Here is a 22,343-nt window from a genome sequence, read left to right on the forward strand (position 1 = left end):
CCTCTCGTCCTTGAGGAATGGGCTATTTACCGTAGACCAGAACAAAGTGCAGTCCCTTAGTTCTGCGGCTTGGCTTAACTTGGCCCATGCTTCCTGCTGTAATTCAGCCTTTCTGCGTTTAAGGACATGATTAAAATCCAGCCTAAGTTGGTTCACTAGACTCTTATCTCTTGGTTTAACTGCTAGTGCTTTTTTAAGATCACTCCGGGCATTTGAGCAAGCATGATCAAACCACCCCCTATTTTGTTTGGTCTTGTGCCCTATCTCTTTTGTGAACTTTTTATTGATAGTTGAATTAATACTGTCAAAATGGACAATACTGGCAACCACAATTTCCTCTTGTTCGAGAATTGCCGAGATATCCATCAAACAGCTATTAATGATGGAGTCTGATGTAACAACGGCTTTATCTTCTTTCCACCTCAACCTAACTCCATTTAACCTATGGGGCTCGATGTTGACAACAACAGTACCCTTGTTGGTTGTGGTGGCAGGTTTCCAAATTTTGGTTTCAGTAATTAAACAATCACTAAGCATTACATCAACCACCTTGGGCTCAGAGCACATAGCGATTAGATTGGAAGACATGCATATAAAATCAATAACCGTGTTAGCCCCCCTTCCTTTGAACGTTGGTATACTTTCTCCTAGATCATTCTTAGCATTTTCCATGATTTCCATGTCATGATCTATCAGAAAGTTATTCAGGGTTTCACCATACATATGATGAGGGAAATGAACCTCAGCCTCCCCTGAATAATTATACACACCACATAACTTCTGTGAAGACAAGGGGCAAACAGCTACATTAAAATCCCCCACAAAAATAAATTCAAAAACACCATTAAAATGTTCCACACCATTACACACAGCTTTGTCTAACTCCTTAATGACTATATGCCTAGTGCCGTCAAATATATTATTGTAGAAATTGATCAGAAGTATATTTCTACCCGCTTCTTGTGATAGCCATAGGATTTGTGAGTGGGCCCCTACTTTTACATACTTTTTTACTAAAACTGGTAATTTAACTGAAATCAAAACTAGCAGCCCTCCTTTGGATCTGCCATGTGGTGAAGCCGTGGCAGGAAGCTCGTAGGATACAAAGCCTTCAATGCCCCTGACATTTTTACACCAAGTTTCTTGTAGGCAGATGATGTCAAATAAATCAATGAAATCCTTCCATCCCAGCGTTTCCACCTTGGCCATCACCCCTGCAATATTCCAGCTAGCAATATAGTAAGTTTCCCTATCCCTATCATGATTGACGATAGGCATTTCGTCGTTAATTACGGACCTGTTAGCATCTAGATTAAAAAGCTCTATGTTATTAGAATTCTCCTCCACTCCCCCCATAGTCAAACAATCCACAATCGCATTATTATCCAATTCATTTACAGAAATAGAAATAGACTGTTCTCCAGTATCACCGCTCCCATGTACTGGGTTAATCTTATGTCAGTCGTTTTGATCCAAACAACTCAGTGACTGGTATCTATTTTGGATTGGAACTTGGTAAAACGTCCCATTAACTGGTGACAGGGTACTTTCACATGCAGAAGGGAAATTAGGGGCATGCGTTACAAATCTATTCCCACCATGCACCGAGTTCAGCATATACATCGGTGTAATAGGTGTGCCCTCCTGGGGGCCAAAACTGAACGTAGGTAACCCGGGTCTATTTACAGTGGGTTGACGATTGTTAAAAATCTGTAAGCACTCCCCGTTATTTACAGATGTCGACCTATTGAGATGATTATAAAAATATCCCAGTGGCCTAGCAACGACATCTGTCTCGGACTGCGTGATTGAGGCCGCTCTAAGTAGGACCGTTGCAACGTGTTGCGGATGTTTAAAATTGATAATCACGCAGTCACCCACACAGGTCTTTCTTGTGTTACCTATCCAGTTGACTCTTCTGATAGAAATGATTTGATCAGAGTAGCCAACTGGGTAACCACAGTGTCGATGAAGCCAGGAGATCGCTTTGTTTTTTAGGGAGTCCACCGACTCCTGGGTAAATTGGGTCTGAGTTATAGTCGGAACATTTGTTAATACTACAACATAGGGTACACATTCAGGGGGAAGTTCTACGGGGCGCTTACTAATCCTCACTGGTGCCCTATTGGTCCCCCCAGTAACAGCTGGTATAGCTGACGGGACTTGCCCCCGAACAGTTTTCACCCTACTTATAGAAGATGATGATCTAATCGTCTGATTTGGAATGGCCTGGGCTACACTAGTTGGCCCTGCTCCCTGCAACTGAGACGGTTGACCCATGCCCTGAACTAATGGGCTTGTCGATGCAGGTAACTCTTTGGATAGTTGTTCACTAGTGGTAGCAGTAGCATCGGAACTATTTGTATTACATGATTGTGCCCTTTCCTGTGTTGATACTATTATTGGGCGCATTAAATCATTTGTAATTGACAAGGCTTTATCCAAAGTGACAGACTGTTGGTCCACCATATCTCGCAATCTCAAAACTTCTGCACACAGACCCTCAATCTTGGTTATCAAGGGCTCTACAATCATTTTAAGTCTATCATCATTATACTTCATTAATAGATCTATTTGGTCTGACTTAATAGTAACACAACTTTCTTTCATTAATTCCCCTATATTCTCAATATTCTCCTTGTCGATAATATCCTTTTTATTTTTCCTGCCAATATGATGATTTCCCCGTTTTGCAGCTGTTTTCCTACACGCTCTCATAAGTCTTGTGGCCCTGATGGACTGTCTAGGAGTACCCTCGTAGGTCTCACTCTGGTCAGCTTCCGATGCAATCACATTTTCGGGTGGCTCATTGGACTCTGCATTAATAATAGTGATATCTGGCTCGGATGCTGTAACGGTGGCCACAATGTCATTAAGCGTGTTGGTAGCATCAATATTAAGATCCACGGGCACATCCAGAGGCGGATGTTGCATGGGACTTTTCCCTAGCGATTTCCTTCTGTCCGTATTGATTCTATTAACCACTTTCAGTAAGTAGTTATCTGGTAGGGTGGATTGGATAGACATGATGGGTGGTAGTTCAGAGGACACAATAAGCAAATTTAAAAGCAATGGGGTTAACTCCTAATCACACAGTTTAGGCGTACTCACACTTGGTGCCAAGGGGGGTGGCCCGTCCCGTCCCTGGACGGCCACAGACGGCCCGCCCTCTGCCCGGGCTCAGCCCGGCGACGCCCGCGCGCTTCCCGCGACGCGGAGGGAGCGCCCTGTTTTAATAGCGCCTCCGGGCGCGCAGCGGCAGGAAGTGGCCGCTAAGCCCTCTGGGAGCTGTAGTCTCCAGCTGCCGCCAGCCGCGATGTAGGAGCGCGGTAGCGGCGATACCACAGCGTCAGGGCCCCAGGAGCGAAGTGGCGTCCAGCAGCAGGTAAGGGCTCCCTTGGCCGGTCCGGTTCACTGCAGGCAAAGAATGACACCCCAATTCCAAAAAACATCTTTCTCCTAGCAGAACACCTGCCAGGAAAAGACAATCAAGTAGCGGATCTGCTAAGCAGACCAGTCAACAGCTACACGAATGGGAGATTCACCCTCAAGTTCTACACCCATTCTTCCAAAAATGGGAGCAGCCAGAGATAGATCTGTTTGCCACAAACAAACTCAAAATGCCAGTTCTTTGCCGCCAGGTTCCCACATCCGCTGTCACAGGGCAATGCGATATGGATGAACTGGTCCGGCAGATTTGCGTACGCTTTTCCACCAGCTCCACGGATTCCCCTAGTGGCACGCAAACTACGTCAGAAGTCACTCACATGGTTGCTCCCACATGGGCAAGACAACCATGGTACACAACGTTCCTGGAACTCTCAGTAGTTCCCCACCAAAGACTGCGCCTCTCGCCCCATCTTTTAACTCAGAACCATGGAGAAATCATGCACCCAGATCCCAATCAGATGAACCTAGCGATCTGGCTCCTGAAGTCTTGGAGTTCGGATACCTTAATGTACCTCTTGATTGCATGAACATTATCAAGGAGGCAAGATGGCCAACTACTAGAGCATGCTATGCAGCTAAATGGAAACTATTTGTAATTTACTGCAACAGTAACCAAATCAATCCATTAGATGCTTCCATCCAAAACATATCTGTTACCTCTTGCACCTTCAAAGATGCAATCTAGCATACTCTTCTATAAGACTACATCTTGCTGCTATAGCAGCATATCTCCAGAACAGACAACACCTGTCTCTGTTTAGGGTACCACCAATCAAAGCTTTCATGGAAGGCCTTAAAAGGATAATCCCTCCAAAGCACCCACCTTCACCAGTCTGGAACTTAAATATAGTACTTACCAGACTTATGGGACCTCCTTTCGAACCACTCCACTCATGTGAATTACAATTTCTAACATGGAAGGTGGCATTTCTAATTGCCATTACCTCCCTCAGGCGAGTAAGTGAGCTACAGGCACTAACCATCCAAGAACCTTTTATGCAAATACATGCAAATAAGGTAGTACTTCGAACTAACCCTAAGTTCATGCCAAGTCATATCCACTTTCCATATCAACCAGTCCATAGAATTGCCAGTTTTCTTTCTAAACCCACAGTCAGTGGCTGAAAGAGCCCTACACACATTAAATGTAAGGAGAGCTCTGCTATATTATGTGGACAGGACTAAATCATTTCGGAAAACCAAGCAACTGTTTGTTTCTTTTTCACCACAATATGAAGGTAATCCCATCTCAAAATCAGGAATAGCCAGATGGATAGTTAAATGCATCCAAATATGTTATCAAAAAGCTAAACTCACTCTAACAGTTCCCCCCAAAGCACACTCTAGGCGCAAAATGGGGGCATCCATGGCGTTCCTAGGTAATATTTCCCTTGAAGACATATGTAGGGCAGCTACATGGTCTGTCATACACACCTTCACTAAACACTATTGTGTAGACGTGCAATCAAAGCAGCAAGCTGCGGTAGGCCAGGCTGTCCTTAAAACTCTTTTTCAGACTGCTGCAGCTGGTACAGGTGACCACCGCTAGAGGAGATACTGCTATACAGTCTATGCACAAGATATGAATTCAGCAGCCCACATGCCTCGAACGGAATATGCTACTTACCAGTATGCATCTGTTCTTGGCATGTAGGGCTGCTGACATTCATATCGCCCACCCTCCTCCCCGGTGCCTGTTGCAGCTGCAGGATTCTCTTTTGCATGGCCATCTCTTACTTACTATACTCCATCTTTGCCACAATGGCGAAAAACAATCTGAGGATGGAGAAGATGCCCATACGCACTGTAGTCCAGGGGAGGAGTCACCTATCTTGTGATACTTCGAAGACTTTTCCAGGACATCAAAGTGCAATCATCCGGACCCAGCACTAGGCGGCGATCTATGCACAAGATATGAATGTCAGCAGCCCTACATGCCAAGAAGAGATGCATACTGGTAAGTAGCATATTCCTTTTGCTAGATCAGGAGTAGTCTTAGATTTATTCTAAAGTAACTGTCACCAGGATCAGGCGACCAAGATAGTTCACCCAAAATGTGTCACCAGAATTCTAGATAGGTTTCATTGCTCCAATGGGTGATGTTAAGATTGATAGCAGTATAATTGTAAGTCTAGTCTACGTTGCACCCAACAGTATATATATATTGTGTAAAATTAAATTCGTACAGTGCCCTAAATTTATGTCAACAATGAGGGGTGGGAAAATTAAGGACTGGTACTCACCAAATCTATTAGCGTCCATACCAAGTCAGAAAGCTCTGTAAAATTTACATTTAATGAAAAACATTAGACTTATTACTAAGCCATAATGATGGTCAGATGAGCTCTCTGAAAGTAAATATTTTTACTTGTTGGTCTTTGATCCATATCCCAAATCCAAGAAATCTAAAATAAAATAGAATTCTAATCAAAGTACCTTAAGGTATCAAAGTAGCTGATTTTATATTAAGGCATAAACTCAATTGTGTCAGTAGGGCCACTTTCTATATATGAATCAGCAAAACAAGTAACAAAACGCATACCATGAAATGAGACATGTCTGTCGTAATATTAATGTTAAAGCATAAACTCCTCGGGTTGCCATCGGTAAGGCCAAATCTATATAAGATCATGGCAAAACAAGTAACGAAAATGCATACCACTCACATGTCCGTCGTAATATTAATCTTGAAGAGTAAGCCCCTCGGGTTACCTGGGGTAAAGTGAATACTATTCCGTATGTCGAAAAAAGCATGCCACTCAGTGGAAATAAGACATGTCTGTCGTAATATTAATGTTAAAGCGTAAACTCCCCGGGTTACCATCGGTAAGGCCAAATTCTATATTAAGTCGTGGCAAAGCAAGTAACGAAAGCGCATACCACTCATTTAAGATAAAAATGTCTGTCGTTTTAGTCTTGAAACGTAAGCCCCTCTGATTACCTGGGGTAAATACGAGACATGCCACTCAGTATGTCTAAGAAGAGTTGTATTTCTCAGATAGTCATGGGTAAATATTCTAATATTCTGCTCAAGATCCCATAATCTTGTGCTCAATACCCACCAACGTCCGCTGAGTACAAGAGGACGATTTCTGGCATGGACGATAGGCGCCATTTTTAAATGTCTTAAGTAGTTCCAAATAGACATTTGTCACTTCGCAACATAGTACAAACCAGAGAAACCGCAGCGTCCATCTTAGAACGGCAGGTTTAATACGCGATTTATCAGTGATAACATTGCAGCTATTTTAGAGTGTCCACATTTAAATATAAGCGAAAAGAAACCGTGGCTATATGTAAATATAATTATATATGAAAAGGTATCCAACTTGACGATATCCCTCATAAAAAATTATCATTCAAAATAATGGTACAAAACAGAGAAACCATGGCGGCCATCTGGGAATGGCAAAATTAAGACGGTTGATCAGTGAGAACGTAGTAGCTATTTTGGAATTTCCATATTTACATAAAAGCAATAGGAAACAGTGGCTATGCGTACAAAAAGAATTATATATCATATATTAGGTATCAAATTTGACGATATCCCTCACAAGAAAATGGTCATTCAAATTTATGGTACAAAACAGAGAAAAGCTGATGGCCATCTCGAAACGGCAAAAATAATGTGCCGTCTACCAGTAAGAACGTAGCAACTATTTTAGTGTCCACATTTACATAAAAGCAATAAGAAACAGTGGCTATGCGTGAATTTAAGTATATATTAAAAGGTATCAAATTTAACGAGATCCCTCACGAAAAAGTGGTCATTCAAAGTAGAAACTTCGGTGGCCATCTTTAAATAACAAAAGGCCATTTGTGGTCAATCGAATGAGACCGCAAAGATCAGTATAATGTATACATGTTGGAAGAAATATAATAGTGTTCTAGGTCTTATGTACTTATTAATACCAGATGTCCCTGGCGTTATAAGGGCAGTCCGAAAATGGGAACTGCAGCGGCCATCTTTAAATAACAAAAAAACAGGACATTAATGGTCAATCAAATGGGACCGCAACGGTCAATTTAACACGTTTCAATTAAAGAGATCGGTGGTTATGCGTTGATGCGTACATAAAATCTAAGTATCATGTGCCTCACAATACAAAATAGTTCCTCATCATACTAAATATTCCGGTTAAATATACATCAGTAAGTCGGTCACTGAGTCAGTTGTATGGAGAGAGAGGTTATCGTGTAAGTTTAAATATAGGTTCATTAATATTATCAATTAGTTAGTCCATGCGCTAGAGTCCTGAGATTAGGTGTATAGAGGAGATGAAAAAGGGAAAGTAATTACAATTATTCCATACACTACAGTTATAAGAAAAGGTATATAGAAGATGTAATAGAGATGAGAGTAATCAAAGATAGGATCTTCATAAGATCTCTATAACACAAATATCCTCTAAGAATCTCGTCATAAGCTCTCTATATCACAAGTGTCAAACATATTCAGTCTTCAGGAATCGTTCAACCATTAATGCCAAATCTAATACATCATTACAATATCCTTCAGTTTGGTTTATGTATCGATCATAAATTGTACAAGTATCAGTTGTGGTACGATCTTGCATCATTATTTAGGCCACATCGAAATAATTCATATTTTATTTCACAATATTATTCATAATATTAAGGCATATTTTTATGTTGTAAACAATTGGCACTTCTTATTAACCCGTTGGCTGCTTCGAACGTTCTGCTCCAGTGCTGAACGTTCGAAAAATGGGTGGGGCCGCATCGGCCAACGGACGTGCGCTGCACTACCGAGGTAGTGCTCGTGACGACCGTTGGCCGACTGCAGTAGCCAACGGGTTAAATGACATACTCATTCATCACATATAAGGTGTGCGTTCATACCCATATACCGTTGATTCTCCATTGTGGGTATCTCGTTACTTCATATGTAATCATTGTTAAACAGTAGCCTCAACATTATAGAAGATATAATAGATACCCTGTAAGTTCTATTCCCCTAAAAAGCAGTGCAGTTCCCGGTCAATGGTCAGACCATAATCTACCGCTCTCAGGTGCAAGGACCAAATTGCCTCCTGACGTCTCAGCTGCAGTTCTCGATAACCACCCCTTTCTCTGCGGGTTATCATTTCAAGCCCATGGTAGTCAAAGGTCCTATATTTTGTTTGTTTGTCACATGAGTGTGTGGAAGGCAAAAGGATACTTTGGGTCTCCCTATTTAACAGCTCTTAAGTGTTCCATTATCCTTTCCTTCAGCATCCTAATCGTGCTCCCCACATATATCTTATCACACCTACATATCAAAATATAGACAACATATTGTGTAGTGCATGTGATAGTACTAGTAATATGGAACAAACAGCTATTGTTATAACTGAATCTCATTGTCTCCTTTGCCAGTCCACATATCAAACAATTCCCACATTTATAAGAACCCTTGTTGTGTTGCATTAACCAGTTACTTTGTATATTAGCAGTACCATGGTAACTTGGACTATTTAGTCCCTTTAGGGTCTTTCCTCTTCGGAATGTTTGCCTTATTATTTATGTATTGTGCCAAGACACTGTCCTCCTTCTATAAGTGCCAATGTCTGTTTAGTATTCTGCTTATTTCGCCAGTATTACTGCCATAGAAAAGTATTGGGTTAATCATTTCCCTGTTGGTACTTACCTCTGGCTTCTTATGTGCTAAGGTCTTTATTCTTTCCAGTTTGAGGGCCCTTCTACTGGCTTTCTTAATTGTGTCTCTGTCATATCCTCTAATGGAGATTCTCTGTTTAATGTCTGTCAGGGTATTGGTAAATTTGTCCTCGGTACGACGGTTTCTTCTGGCCCTGACAATCTCCCCATAGGTGATTGCTTGTAGTTGGTGCTTAGGGTGGGCATTACTGGCATGTAATAGGACATTACAAGATGTTTCTTATCTGAACATCCTACTCATGATTTTGGACTTGTGTGTATATATAATTCAATATCCCAAAATGGATTCCTGCCATAGTCAAAATTCATTGTGAAGGACATAATAAATGGATTGTAATTCAAGTAAAGTAAAAACTCCTGAAGATGGATCTCGGAGTCTGTCCCCAGCAGGAGTATATCATCTGTGAACCTGCCCCAGAAGTGAATATACTGTGACCACCAGGAATTCGACCGACCCGAGACCCTCTCCGCCTCAAACCAACCCATAAACAGATTGCCATAAGAAGGAGCGAATCTGGAGCCCATCACAGTCCCGCCGGTTTGATGGTACCATTTCCCTTCAAAGAGAAAAGTATTATGGTCCAGTATTAGACTTCTCATTTGAAGTAGCATTTCGGTATGTGACAGTAGTTTAGCTGATCTTTTATTCAAAAAGTGTGTCATGCTATCATTTCAAACTCGGTCTTGATGTTAGTGTATAACGAAACCACGCCCAGTGTAACCATGAACATCCCTCTTCCCAGACAACATCACTCATCCGCTCGAACATGCTTGGTGTCTTTGATATAAGATGGTAAGTTTAAAAATTAACAAATTGGGATAATCGTTTGGTGGGGCACCAATGCCCGAGACGATCGGTCTACCTGGTGGGAAAGTGGCATTTTTATGTATTTTTGGAAGGCAATATAAACGGCGATACCTGGGGTGTTCTACTTTCAAAAACAAGTATTCCTCAAATGAAATAAGTCCCTGATCATACCAAATCTTAATATTCTGATTAATCTTGTTTGCAATATGAGGTATGGGGTGTGTCAAGGAGCTGTAGCAGTCTCTATCATTAAGTTGAGAGTAAGATCTCCCTATTCTAGTTGACTTTATTCATGACAACCACACATCCCCCCCTTATCCGCTTCCCTGATAATCAAATCCACATCCTCACGTAACTCACTAAGTGCCCTTCTCTCCCGAGGGGTGAGACTATCAGTCGCTGTCCATCTGTTTTTCATTCTTCTTAGGGGGACATTATCCAAATCCCTGCAAACTTTATTGAAGAATAAATCACAACAGTTATCTGCAGGCAGGTTAGGGTTCCATTTTGACCTAGGTTTCAATCCACTATCAGAAGTGTATTCTGTATCTATACGCAAATGTGCCAACAGTTCCCTAACACTAGTTTCTGTAGTAGGGGATCTCTGTGTATAGTCATAATCTGTGAATAGTCCCGCCCGTGTGCGTGGACCCCAGAGCAATCGAAATAGTCTCTTAAGTTGCCCTCTTCTGCAGTCCTGCATAGACACTTAAGAGAAAATCAAAGACAAATAATGCAGCCTGCAGTTAACAAGGCTACACTGGCAGCACTTCATCCGGAAGTGAAAAGGATAGCCAAATAATATTAAAATGTACACATTTTTGCTAAGTTTTACACATAGAGAAACTCCCCTTGATAAAAATCCTTTGTCATGATAGAGAGGAACGATTGGACAGGCATGACCCATAGGCTGTCATTATGTGTCTGGAAAAGGGATACCGTGCCTTTAAGGAACCCTCCAGAGACCCTCTGTATCCCATGATACACAGCCAAAGGCAAGTTACTTTCAGTTTTTTTCCGGCTCCTGCTAGCAGGAACCTGGAGCATTGAGCTCTACCTGTATTGGTATTTCTTCAATTTTGGAGCTTTTTTTTAAAAGTTTTAGCGTGTTCATTTGACGTCTGTGGCCTTTCTCTTCCAATTGCTGTCTTTTTTTTTTAGCCGCTAAGCCACCCATTTCTTGTCAAAATGCCAGTTCTATTTGACAAGTACCCTGAGTGTGGCAGGAAGAAGGTCAAATCAGACTTACACAGGGTTTGCATACTCTGTCTTCCATCCTCGCATGTACCTGACTCTTGTTCCATCTGCAAATCTTTCTCCAGGAGGACCCTACGTGACAGGGAGAAGATCCGGCCTGGAGCAGAGGAGACATCAGGATGCAGGTAGGACCTCTGGGCATGGAGGGACTCTTTCAACCTCCACTAGCCATGCTTCGGCCTCTGGGGGGCTCCCCAGTCACAAGAAGGACCAGAAACGACACCGGTCCCGGTCGACGTCGATGACTACGGCGTCGAAAGGTATGATGACGATATGCTCACCGTTGACCCAGGGCTGGAAGCGACGTCTACGTTCGGCGTCGAGGGGAAGGACATCAAGGAAGTCGTCGGTCTGAGTCCCAACGACACCGGCGCTCGCCGTCAAGGCAACACTGCCGTTTGGCATCAACGGCGACGTGCAGATCGCTGTCGAGAAGGAGATCATTGTCGTCCAGGAGCAAGTCTACGTCAAGAGGGAAGAAGTCGACGTCAAGAAAGTCGACAAGGAGGAGGAAGTTGACGTCTAGAAGGAGATTGTCGTTGAGCAGCCGGTCACCCTCAGTGGTCAGCATTATCACTTCTGACAGTCCTAGATCACGGTGGCACCGGCGTTCGTCATCAGGAGTCTCTCCTCAAGGCCGGCCCGCAAGAGGAGGAGAGTGATTCGTACCTCAGACTCAAACTACTCCAGGACCTAGTCACCATCTAGGTCTCCGGAGACAGCACATCCTCTGGTCCCTCGTCTGTCGCCTCCGCGGCCTCGGACACTGACTCCTCCTCCTCCTCCTCCTCCTCCTCCTCCTCCTCCTCCTTCTCCTTCTCCTCTTCCTCTGGCGCCAAAGCCACAACCACCCCAGCCTCAACCTCAGCCTGTGCCTGTGATACCAGCTGTACCCAGAAGGCCGAGATCTCGTTCTTGTACGAGACATCGCTCTCACAGTCGGCACAGATCCTTGACCAGATCTCGACATTGTCACCGCCATGACAGGTCGCGGTCCAGGTACACCAGGGACACGGATTCCTCTAGCCGTGGCAGATATTCGCCGACCCTGTCAGACTCTCCTCCAACGAGGGTTTCACCAGTCGATTCAGTTTCAGGACGTGCTGTTGTGAGGAGTGGCGAAACTGGGGATCGTACTGGCTGTGCTGGCCCCGTCCACTTCTGTAATCTGAGACGCTGCAGTGGAAACAACTGTCTCGACCTCTCCTTCCGTTAGTGCCGTCCACTTCTGTAATCTGAGACGCTGCAGTGGAAACAACTGTCTCGACCTCTCCTTCCGTTAGTGCCTGGTTTGGAGGAACCGGTTATGGAACTGTTTGACGGCTGCCTCTGTGAAGTTGGCTCCATCGAGACTTCAGAAGAAGTACAGGTCCCTGGACTCAGACCCTGCGCTCCTTGGAATGGATCCTCCGCCGGATTCGGTGATCGGGGTGGCAGCCAAAAAACAGCACTCTACTGTGCCATCGTCCACTGTTCCACCAGACAAAGAAGCCGCAGACTAGATTCGATGGGAAGGAAGGTCTGCAGCACGGCAGCCATTTCCATGAAGGCAGCTAGCTCGACTGCTCTCTGGGGCCGATATGACCGCTCCTTATGGGAGTCTCTCCAGCCGTTCTTTGAACTCCTCCCTAGGGACAAGCGGGAGGACTTTCAGGAGGTTCTGAATGAGGGCATGATGGTATCAAATCAGATAATCAGTGCGGCTGCGGATACCTCTCTCCTGGCAGCCCATGGATACGGTCACGGGGTGACTCTGAGTCGCCACTCCTAGTTGCGGCTTCCCTCCCTGAAACCAAAAGCACAGCAACTGAGTGCTAACCTGCCCTTTTCAGGTTCCACTCTCTTCGGTGCCCATGCGGATGAGGAAATGGCTCGCATGAAGGCGGAAGTCGAAAAACTCAAGGCTGTAGGCTTGGAGAAGCCTAAAGAACAGCGTAAGACTTTCCGTCCATACCAACAACACTATTCTTCTCCGCGTTTCCAGCGGGGACAGGGTTATCGGGCTGGACAGCAGCAACAACAGCAGTTCCAGCGACAGCCCTTCCAGAGACTACAAAGGGGCAGAGGCAATCAACAGTCCACATCGGGGACCAAAGGCCCAGCTGGGTCTAAGCCCTGAGGAATTACTTCCCCCCTTTTCTGTTACCCACTCCGGGGAGGGGGGGGGGGGGGAGAAGCATTGAGAACTACTTGACAGAGTGGAGAAAAATAACTCGGGACAAGTGGGTACTGAATATTGTTTGCAATGAATACAGTCTACGTTTTGTCGGCCCTCCTCCAGCTATTCCACCAGTTCGCTCACAATACCTGCTACGCAAACTCCAAGCAGAGGCCGATACCCTGTTGAGTAAAAGGGCGATAGAACCTGTTCCTCGGGCTCAAAGGGGAAAGCGTCTATACTCCAGGTTCTTTCTTGTGCGCAAAAAGGACTAAAACTAGTTCAGGCCCATTCGGGATTTGCGACGAGCAAACAAATGGATTTGCAGAGAAAAGTTCAGTATGCTGTCCCTGCATCAGATTTATCCTCCGCTGCATCGAGGAGACTAGCTTTGCGCCACAGATCTGAAAGATACGTTTTTCCATGTCCCTATTGCACTGACGCATCGGATGTTCCTGCGGTTCCTAGTCGGCACCAACAACTATCAGTACACAGTACTTCCGTTCAGCCTGAAGTCTACGCCCAGGACTTTTTCAAAATGCATGGCCGTGGTTGCAGCACACTTGAGAAAGAACAAGGTGTTTGTTTATCCGTACCTGGACGACTTGCTGATCAAAGCATCCACGTTCCAAGAAGCGCAACTACATTTCAACCGGACAGCTGTTCTGTTGAACCAATTGGGTCTGCACTGTAGGAGAGTAGGGTCTGCTTTCCTATGGTCACCCCACTTTTTGCTTTTTGCTTCACTGGTTTTCGACTTAGATGTAGCTGTGGGCCTGCTAATCAGACCCACAGCCCTGCTATTCTCTCTCTAAATTCACACCATGTACTTTAGGTACATCACCAATTGGGATTTGGGTCACTCTTGTGAGTCCCTGTACAGTGTACCATAGGTACCCAGGGCATAGGTGCACCCAAGGCCTACAGCATATCTTTTGCCACCCCTGGCTGGCCATCAAAACTTGCACAATGGGCTGAGCACTCAGCTGGGGCAAGGTTGTGTAATCACCCCTTGCTTAGATACTATATCTACCCTTATATCTAGACACATATACCCCTATAAGTCACTCCTATGGCGGGCCTTAACAATCCTGAAGGCAGAGTGCTTGGTTTTATGTGAGATGGTGCTCTAGCATGAGCTTAGCCTGTCTGCAGCTTTTGGAACCATGTCCTTATAGCTGTTCTAGGATATAGCCATACCATATATTCTTAAGTGCATTATGAACCTCGCGATTAAATGCTAACTTTGGTTTGGCTTTATCAAAACATGTCGTGTAAGGTGTCATATGCTTTGGAATACTACCCCCTCACCAGTTCTGGCGACGGGGGTAGCATTTCACCTTCTAGAGGGAGAAGACATGTTCCTACTAATCCCGGTTAAAGTTAACCAGAGCCTCAGCATCACAAAATGGTTGCTGCTGCCACAGACACAAGTCTGACCTCCTGCTGCTGGGAGTCCTTCCAGCGAAGGAGGCTTGGACAATAGGTTTCCTATCTTGGGAGGTGCTAGCACCACCCCAGACAGGCCATAGTGTATTGGGGCAGGGAGGGCTGAATGAAATGAGACACTGCCTGGGGCACACAAGGTGTCCCATGCATAGTCCTGTTCAAACCGGTGCTGGGGCACTCCAGCCCCAGCTCTGGTGTTAAACTGGACAAAGGGAAAGGGGTGTAACCACCCCCCCCCTGAGTCCCACCCATAGGAGGGACCTAGCAGGTAATCTAGCCCCTAGATTTGGTATATAGGTAGGAGCTGAGTCCCAAGACTTTAGATTTATCCTGACTGAAACGAAACTCTGGACCTTCAACATCCTACTCGACGTAGAAGACTGAAGAATCTCCCTTGTGGTCAAGGAGTGACCACCCTGCACAAGCAGGCATCAAGCGATCAACGGTTTGCTTTGTCGACGCTCCTGCCGGAGCCCGAGCACAGAGCCTGACAAGACCCAGACTTCCTTCAGCCCGATCCACAGTCACAGCAAAGCTGAGACCCGTGGAGGCAACGCGAGATGTGGGACCGGCCATCTTGGAAAGCCAGCGAATTGCTTTCCGTGCAACTTCTGAGGCACCCTCGAAGTTGTGCATTGGAGATTGAGAAGCCACAGCCCGAGCACCAACTGCACCGAAGATCAGCCCTCCACACTCTATGAGTTCTGCGTGGGGCCCTTCTGCATTTTCCTGCTCGACGCGTCTGTCCGGTCACTTGCCCGTTGGCTACTGGCCTCTGAGACGACGAAACCTTTGATTTACACTGCTGGTCTGGTTACTCCAGACTGGCTCTTGCTCCCCTGAAAAGGAGCAGCCCATCAGACCTTGCTGGTCTGATTAAGAAGCCATCTTACTTTTCTGCGTGGGTTTCCTTTGCCAAGGCTTGTTGACTCCAATCCGTAAGCCGACACCGCCGTCCGTGAGATCCTTCGTGGGACAGTCCGTGCCCAGCTCCTGGTCGTCGTTGGCGCCTCCTGGTCCACGTGGCTGCAGAGACAAGCTTCACAACATCACCTGATCGCATCCCGACATCGCCTGGTTCCTTCCTGGTCACTGGCTAGTGACCCAGACTCTGTCTCCTCTGCTTTCGGGTACTCTTCATCCTTGATCCGCCCTTGGATCCAACCGGACACTTCTCTCCTGGTCGCCTGCAGCATCTTTCGCCAAGGCTCCATAGGAATCCGCGACGAAACCCAACACACTTTGACACCTAAGCACCCGCTTCCTGTGAGTGAGGTAATGCGAGTATTTCGGTACTCCTGTGGGTATTGACTATCCTAGTGTCCTAGTTTCAAGTAGCTTTTCCCTAGTCCATCCGGAAGTGTCCTAAAAGAACAAGTTTCCAATTCTTTCGTTCCCATTCTAACTCAACGGTAACTTGCGTGCGTGTAAAGACACTGTAAGCGAATCCCGTGGGCCTCCTGTTCCCTATCCTTTGGTAGTACAGTGTAGCCCCAGCGATTCTCCAGGCCCTAGGCCTTTCCTTTGTTCGTGATGTGGTTCCTATACCACTATTTTAGTATATGGTTCGAAGTGCCCCTAGGGCATTACTGTATTTTGTGCAACTTATTGTATTTTAATTAAGTATCTTGTTATGTGCTGGTGCCTCTGACCTCATAAAAAGTTCAGAGGATTGTGTTAGAAATAAATACATATATATTTTGATATACAACCTGTGTGGTGTCCTTTCACTTGGTATTAAAGGGATTACATATGGTAAAACAGCTGGCTTCACGTGCCCTCTTGAGTTTAGCCTAAGACTGCTTTTGTCTAGGATAGCTGGTCTATAAGGTTGACTTTACAACCATCACCATAAGGGTTGTTTGGACTGGTGCAAGGTGCTCACTAGAATAGTGAACAGCATATACCAGGCCAACTTCTCACATTGGTGTGCAGCGGTTGGGATTTGATCTTGCTGTTGTTTTACCAATTGTAATCTTTGCAATATCACTTGAAAGATCATACAGGTACCTATAGGTACATATAAAACAAGACTTAGAATACTTAAGTTCTACTGAACTTAGTTATTGTAGACCAAAGGGCCTAGCACACCCTGACTGCAACTCCTAGGGAGGTTCAGTAGAAAACACTTAGTGTAGGTAGGTGCACACATCACATCTCACTAGATCATGTCTGCCACAGGTGAGCCAAGTGTGCCTCTACCTGTAGGGAGTGACCCTCCAAGGGCACCCCATAGATATGAAATACTCAACTTCCAAGAGCTGAGACACTTGTGTACCGCAAGGAGGTTGAAACAGGGTTCCAACCCTACCCTTCAGCACCTGATGGAAATCCTAGAAGAGTATTATGCTCATAAGGCATCTGGCTCAGGTCCTACAGGGAATGCAGATGAGGTCCTGCCCTCATTAGAGGATACCACTGATCCTACTATCATAGATAATGAGGATGATGTGGAGGCAGAGGACTCTGAGGATGGGGAGGGTAGCCAAGGCCAGGTTCAGGTTAGAAGACTTAGCCAGGCTAACTTAAGCCAATTTGGGGGTGAGAATGGGACAGCCCCATTCAGGCCTCCAAGTGGGTTTAACCAGAGGTATAGGAGGGAAAGATCTCACTCCGGTGAATCTTTCTACTCCAATGGCTCTAGAGGTTCTCAGAGGGGAATGACTTCCTCTCAAAAGAGAGAACATGAGGCTAGGATGAGGGAAGTCCAGATCAGAATAGAGAGGGAAGAACGTACCCTAGCCCAAGTAAAACTTGCTTTAGCAAGGGAGCAAAAGTTAAGTGGATTAGATTCCACTGGTGGCAGCAATATCCTTAAGGATAAAGACCGGTCCTACGACAATAGACACCTGAGTAAGATTGTGCCCCCCTACAAAGTTGGGGATGACATCCACAAATGGATAACTGCTTTGGAGAGTGCCTGCAAAGTACAGCAGGTACCCCAAAGTCAGTGGGCAGCAATCTTGTGGCTCTCCTTTTCAGAAAAAGGAAGAGACCAGCTCCTCACAGTTAGTGATGATGATGCTAACAATTACACTGTCCTGAAGAGTGCTCTGATTGATGGGTTTGGCTTAACCACTGAGCAATACAGGTTGATGTTCAGAGATACCCAGAAGACACAGACTCAGGACTGGACTGATTTTGTTGATTGTGCCACTAAGGCTCTGGAAGGCTGGTTGCTGGGAAGTAAAGTTAAGGACTATACAGGATTGTATAATTTGATCATGAGACAGCAAATCCTTAATAATTGTCAGAACCAGTTGTTGCACCAACACCTGATTGACTCAGATCTGACCTCTCCCCAAAAATTGGGAAAGAAGGCAGACAAATGGGTCAGAACCAGGGTTAAGCAGAAAAACAAGGTCCAAGGTGGTGATCAGAAAAAGGAAGACCAAAAGGTGGGGATCAGAAACCAAAAGACCAGAAGTCTTCATCAGGCCCCCAAAATTCTAATGAAGGGAGGTCCCAAACTTCTAAGAAGAAGAAGAAGAAAGAAGGTCCAAAGAAACCTTGGCGTAATTATTGTAAATCTGTCTCTCACTGGTTTAGTGAGTGCACCAAGAAAGGTACAGCCCCTACCACTGTAGCCCCTAAGGCATCTGCACCCCCTAGTACAGTTAACAGTGGTAGTTCCCAACCCAAGGCTATAGTGGGGTTAACCATGGGTACTGAGGTGGATTCTGGCCTAGTCAGGATACCAACCCAGGCTGTTCTTGTCTGTAATATGGACATGGCTATGTCCTCAACTGTGAGTCCCAGTTCTCTGGGCAAGTACAGGCAAACACCTTTGATAAACATCTCTGCATGAGTCCTATACTCCACATCTGACCATACTGAGGATTCAAGATCATTGCCCAACAGACATTCAACTGGGAGGTCTGCACTTACCACAACTCTTTTGAGGCCAGTTACCCCTCCCCAGGAGAAGTTAACAACTGCCACACTATGTATAGTAGTGACGTTGCTTGTATTGGTCACCAGGTAATTAGGCTCAGGCCTACAGGGACACATGTGCAAGTGTCACTATGGTGACACCCAACTTTGTGGACCCTGGACAGATTGTACTGGGTGAAAATTACCTGGTGACCAATGCAAGCAACGTCACTACTATACATAGTGTGGCAGTTGTTAACTTCTCCTGGGGAGGGGGTAACTGGCCTCAAAAGAGTTGTGGTAAGTGCAGACCTCCCAGTTGAATGTCTGTTGGGCAATGATCTTGAATCCTCAGTATGGTCAGAAGTGGAGTATAGGACTCATGCAGAGATGTTAGGCATATCAGCTCATGTCCTTGCTGTGACCAGGTCACAGGCCAAAAAGTGCCAAACTGAACAGGCCTTGGATCCTGAAACTATGGACCAAGTGCCATCCAAAAGAAAGAGCAGTAGGGTTGAGGCAGTGCCTTCCCCCCTGCCTACAAGTGAGGATCAGCCTTCTCAGGAAGCTGATTCTGAGACTCCTGAAGGAACTGTCCTAGAAGAACTTGAACCTGACCAGGTTGAGTTTCTTGGGACGGGGGACCTTCAAGGGCAGACTTGAGGCAGGCACAGTTAGACTGCACCTCACTTGAACCCCTCAGACACAAGCTGCTTCTGAGGCTGCTGGGAATGCTACAGGTACCCATAGAGTTTATTGGGATGAAGGACTCCTTTATTCTGAGGGTAGAGACCCCAAGCCTGGTGCTTCCAGGAGGTTGTTCATACCTCAGGCCTTTAGGGGTTTCCTTCTTCACCTTAGCCCATGATATTCCCTTAGCAGGACATCTAGGCCAGAACAAGACTTGGGACAGGCATGCCCCTCACTTTCACTGGCCTCATATGTCAGAAGATACTAAGGAGTTTTGTTGCTGCTGTGTGACCTGCCAAGCAGTGGCAAATCAGGTGGCACAACAAAGGCCCCCCTTATACCACTACCTGTGGTGGGGGTACCCTTTTAAAGAGTAGGGATTGACATTGTTGGACCAATGGATCCCCAAACAGCCTCTGGGCACAGATTTAAACTGGTGGTAGTGGATCATGCCACCAGGTATCCAGAAGCTATTCCCCTAAGGACCACAACAGCTGCTGTTGTGGCAAGACCCCTCCTGTGAGTTTTCTCAAGAGGGGGCTTTCCCAAGGAGGTTGTCTCAGACAGAGGTACAAACTTCATGTCTGGGTACTTGACTGCTATGTGGAAGGAGTGTGGTGTTAATTACAATTTCAATACACCCTACCATCCACAAACCAATGGGCTTGTTGAAAGATTCAACAAGACCCTCCAGGGTATGATCAAGGGTTTACCTGAAAAGCTTAGGCGAAGATAGGACATCCTTGTACCCTGCCTTCTGTTTGTTTACAGAGAGGTCCCACAAAAGGGGGTTGGCTACAGCCCTTTTGAGCTTTTGTTTGGGCATTCTGTAAGGGGACCCCTATGTCAGGTGAGAGAAGGATGGGAGTTACCTCTCAAAAAGCCTAAACAAGACATAGTGGGCTATGTACTTGGTCTCCGCTCCAGGATGGCTGAGTATATGAAGAAGGCTTCTAAAAACCTTGAGGCTAGTCAAGAACTTCAAAAAGCTTGGCATGACCAAAAGGCTGTGCTGACTGAGTACCAGCCAGGACAGAAGGTGTGGGTGTTGGAGCCAGTGGCCCCAGCAGCACTCCAGGACAAATGGTCTGGACCCCACACCATTGTTGAGAAAAAAGGAGAGGTCACCTACTTGGTGGACCTTGGAACCCCTAGGATCCCCCACAGGGGGCTCAAAGCATATGTTAGCTAATGATCACCCTATCATCCAGCATAGAAATAGAACAGGATATACAAGGCATGTGGTGCCAGGCTCACGATACCTATATGCTAGGGGTACTGCTATGGTGATCATTAGCTAACTAGATCTAGGGTGTAGACTCAAAGCATGTGTTGACAGGCAGACATCGTCTTGCTCATGGCTACAGATGAGGGACAGGCGGAAGAGAGTGACCCTCTCCCAGACCTGTTGACTCAGAACCCTGATGATGGTTCAGTTGATGGTGTGGCCTTAGCTGGCAGCCTCACTGACCAGCAGCAGCAGGACTGCAGACAAGTTCTACAGTCCTTCAGACATATGTTTTCATTGACACCTAGTCAGACTATCTGGTGCACCCATGAGGTGGACACTGTTGACAGCCTGCTTGTGAAGAGTAAGATCTACAGGCAACCTGACCATGTCAGGGACTGTATAAAGACTGGGGTACAGACAATGCTCGAGTTGGGAGTAATTGAGCCATCAGAGAGCCCCTGGGCCAGCCCAGTAGTCCTTGTACCAAAACCTCACACCCAAGATGGTAAGAGAGAGATGAGGTTCTGTGTGGACTATAGAGGTCTCAATGCTGTCACTAGGACAGATGCTCACCCAATTCCAAGAGCAGATGAGCTCATTGATAGATTGGCTTCTGCCAAGTTTCTGAGCACATTTGATTTGACAGCTGGCTATTGGCAAATCAGGTTAGCTGAGGATGCCAAGGCAAAAACTGCTTTCTCAACCACAGGAGGTCATTATCAATTTGTGGTAATGCCCTTTGGCTTGAAGAATGCACCTGCCACTTTCCAAAGGTTGGTGAACCAAGTCCTCACTGGGTTGGATGACTTTTGTGCGGCTTATCTTGATGATATTGCTGTCTTCAGCTCCACCTGGGAGGATCACCTGATCCACCTGAAGAAGGTTTTATAGGCCCTGCAGAAGGCAGGCCTAACTATCAAGGCCACAAAGTGCCAGATAGGGCAGAGTAAGGTTATGTACATGGGCCGCCTTGTAGGTGGGGGTCAGGTTCAACCACTGGAGAGTAAGATCTAGACCATCAAGGACTGGGCTCCTCCAACCACCCAGACACAGGTCAGAGCTTTCTTGGGCCTGTCTGGTTATTACAGAAATTTTGTTAAGAATTATGGGTCCATTGTGACACCACTTAATGACTTGACTTCAAAGAAGATGCCAAAAAAGGTTCAGTGGACAGTTGGCTGTCAAAAGGCATTTGATGACCTGAAGAAGACCATGTGCTCTGCACCTATCTTGAAGAGTCCTGACTACTCCAAAGAGTTTATTGTTCAAACAGATGTTTTGGAGTTAGAGGCGGGAGCTGTGCTTTCACAACTTAATGTAGATGGTCAAGACCAGCCCATTGCTTTTATTAGCATAAGACTGACCCATAGATAGAAACGTTGGTCAGCTATTGAGAGGGAGGCCTTTTCTGTAGTTTGGGCCTTGAAGAAGTTGTGACCATACTGGTTTGGCACTCACTTCAAAATTCAGACAGACCATAAGCCCCTCTTGTGGCTAAATCAGATGAAGGGTGAGAATCCCAAACTGCTCAGGTGGTCCATTTCCCTACAGGTGATGGACTTTACAGTGGAGCACAGACCAGGGACTGACCATGGCAATGTAGATGGTCTCTCCAGGTACTTCCACTTAGAACATGAATACACAACTGGTCAAGGTTAGTCTAATGTCCCTGCGTTTGGGGGGGGGGTTATGTAGGAGAGTAGGGTCTGCTTCCTATGGTCACCCCACTTTTTGCTTCACTGGTTTTC

The sequence above is a fragment of the Lissotriton helveticus genome, chromosome 5_1 (assembly GCF_964261635.1).
Source record: "Lissotriton helveticus chromosome 5_1, aLisHel1.1, whole genome shotgun sequence".
Classification (NCBI taxonomy): Eukaryota; Metazoa; Chordata; class Amphibia; order Caudata; family Salamandridae; genus Lissotriton; species Lissotriton helveticus.